Consider the following 3,113-nt stretch of genomic DNA (forward strand, 5'->3'; position numbering starts at 1 on the left):
AAAAAAAAAAAAAAAAAAAAAAAAACAACATCAATTGGATCATCAAATTTTGGCAGTGGGCACAATGTTGTTAGCTTTCTAATGAGTGAATAATGGTTTTGTTTGTTCCTGTATCTTTTTTTTTTTAAACATATTTTTTATTTTAAAATTGTGGGGTACAGTTAAGGGTTAGGTATACAAATATGCATCGTTCAGGCACCCTTGTTGATAAGGGGTGTCCCCCATCCCCAGATAGATATTGACTACTGTTAGTCTCACCACCCTTGCCCTCCCTGCCCCCCCATAGATTCCCACCACTGTCAATTCCTTTATTACAGTATTATAATAGATGTTCAAGGTCCACTTATGAGTGAGAACATGTGATACTCAGATCTTTGTTGCTGTGAAAGATCACTCAGTATTAAAGACTCTAGTTCCAACCAGGTGGCTGCGAAATTCATGATTTTGTTCTTTTTCATAGCTGTGTAGTATTCCATCATCTATATGTACCACATTTTAAAAATCCAGTCCTCTTTTGATGGACAGCATGGTTGGTTCTAGGTCATTGCTATTGTGAACAATGCTGTGTGCAGGTATCTTTTTCGGAGAGTGGTTTGAGTTCTTCAGTGTATATTCCCAGTAGGGGGATTGCGGGGTCATATGGGAGGTCGATTTTTAAGCTTTTAGGAATCGTCACACTGCTTTCCACAGAGGCTGTACTAGTTTATACTCCCACTAACAGTCTAGAAGTGTTCCCTTTTTGCCACATCATCTAAAGCATCTGTTATTTTTTGAGTTATTGATAATTGCCATTCTGACTGGAGTTAGGTGGTAGCTCAGTGTAGTTTTAATTTGCATCTCCTTGATGATTAGTGAGGTTGAACATTTCTTCATGTGTCTATTGGCCGCTTGGATGTCTTCCTTTGAGAAGTATCTGTTCATATCTTTTGCCCACTTTGTGATAAAGTTGTTTGTTTTTATCTTTTCAGCATGTTTGAGTTCCTTGTAGATCCAAGATGTTAGCCTTTGTCAGATATGGAGTTGGAAAATACTTTTTCCCAATCTGTGGGCTGTCTCCCTGCTCTCTTGATGGTTTCTTTGGCTTTGCAGAAGCTTCTCAGTTTAATGAGGTCCCACTTGTCTTTCTTATCTCTTATGGCTCGTGCATTTCGGGTTTTGTTTAGGAATTGAATGCCAGTTCCAATTTCCATAAAGGTATGTCCTACATTTTCTAAGGTTCTTATGGTTTGAGGTTTTACATTTAGACCTCTGATCCATTTAGAGTTAATTTTTGTGTATGTGAATAGATAGGGATCTTTTTTGAGTGTTCTGCATGTGATCAGCCATTTTTCCCAGCACCATTTACAGAATAGGTTCTCCTCTCCCCAGTGGTGGGTGGTGGAGGCTTTGTCGAAGATAAGTTGGTTGAGAAATTGAGGTTTTGCTTCTGGACTCTCAATTCTATTCCATTGGTCTATATGCCTGTTCCTGTACCAATACCAAGCTGTTTTGATTATTGTAGCTTTATAGTAAAGTTTGAAGTCTGGTAATGTTATACCACCTGCTTTGGGTTTTTTTGCTAAGGATTATTCTGGCTATTCTTGGTCATTTGTGTTTCCATGTGAATGCCTATATTGTTTTTTCTTGGTCTGAGAAGAATGTTGCTGATGATTTAATGGGTATTGCATTAAATCTGTAGATTGCCTTAGGTAAGACGGACATCTTCACAATGTTGATTCTTCGAATCCTTGAGCATGGGATATTTTTCCACTTGTTTGTGTCATCTTTTATTTCTTTGAGCAGTGTTTTGTAGTTTTCATTGTAAAGGTTTTTCATGTCCCTGGTTAGGAAGCTGCCAAGGTATTTCATTTTTTTGTGTGGCTATTGTGAATGGGATTGTGCTTTTTAGGTGGTGCTCCTATGTTGGGTGCATATTTGTTTAAGATGAATATTTCTTGTTGATGGATTGAACCTTTTATCCTTATGTGGTGGCCTTCTGTATCTTTTTAAATTTTTGATAGCTTAAAGGGTACTTTGAGATTAAGATTGGAACTCCTGCTTTCTTTTGTGTTCCATTTGCCTGAAAATTTGTTTCCCATCCTCTTACTTTGAGTCTGTGAGTGTCCAATCTAGTGAGGTGAATCTCTTGAAGGTAATAGATTGTTGCCTGGTGATATTTTATCCATTTTTCCATTCAATGTCTTTTCAGTGGTGCATTTAGTCCATTCACATTCAGGCTAATTATTGAAATGTGAGTGTTGATCCCTATCATAAGGTTCTTACAGAGTTATTGCTGTTGTTCCTGTTCGTTTATTGTCTTTCTTTTGGTTTTGGAGTTGGTTCATGTGTGTTTTTAATCTTTTGCTTGTATTCTTGTGAAGAATGTTGTTCTTTTTCCCTTTTCTTCTGTGTTCAGTACTTTCTTAAGTGTTTCTTATAGAGGTGGTCTGGCGGCAGCATAGGTTCTTAGGGATTGGATATCTGGGAACGATTTCAATTCTCCCTCACTGATGAAGCTTTACTTGGCTGGGTAGGTTATTCTTGGTTGAAATTGTTTATCTCTTAGAACTTCAAAGATAGGGCTCTAAGCTCTCCTAGCCCGGAGGGTTTCTGTAGTTACATCTGCTGCTATTCTAATTAGTCTTCCCTGGTAGGTAGTCTGACCTTTTTCTCTTGCTACCTTTAGGATTTTTTTCTTTTATACCTATTTTTTAAGGCAAATTATTATGTGTCTGGGAGTTGGTCTTCTCATTTGTTGTCTTGCAGGGGTTCTCCGAATCTCTTGTGTTTGAATTTTTGCATCAATGATGAGATGAGGGTAGTTTTCTTGAATGATTTCATGAAATGTTTGTTCCAGTGTGCCCTCTGTTTCTCTCTGCCTCAGGAAGGCCAATTACTCTTAGGTTTTTTTCTCTTGAAGTAATCATTCATCTCTTGACAGTTTTGTTCTGTCTTTTTTAGTTTCTTTTCTATGCTTTTGACAGTTTGGGTTAGTTCTGTGTTTTGATCTTCAAGCTAGAGATTCTTTCTTTTGCTTGGCTAATTCTGCTTTCCATGCTTATTAGTTTGTTATGTATTTCCATCACAGTATTCTTTACTGCTGTTATTTCTGACATCAGCTCCTTCCTATTTTC

At 37.4% G+C, this 3,113-nt stretch overlaps 1 protein-coding gene across 1 annotated transcript in view; it reads left to right on the forward strand.

Moving 5' to 3' along the window:
* LOC103250442 (multidrug resistance-associated protein 1-like) overlaps nt 1-3,113 on the forward strand; it is a gene marked incomplete at its 3' end in the record, with an annotated part of 91,885 nt that overhangs the window by 43,776 nt on the left and 44,996 nt on the right. The window lies entirely within an intron of this gene.

Source organism: Carlito syrichta, unplaced genomic scaffold, assembly GCF_000164805.1.
Source record: "Carlito syrichta isolate Samal-C Ts95f unplaced genomic scaffold, Tarsius_syrichta-2.0.1 Scaffold130450, whole genome shotgun sequence".
In the NCBI taxonomy this organism is placed as follows: Eukaryota; Metazoa; Chordata; class Mammalia; order Primates; family Tarsiidae; genus Carlito; species Carlito syrichta.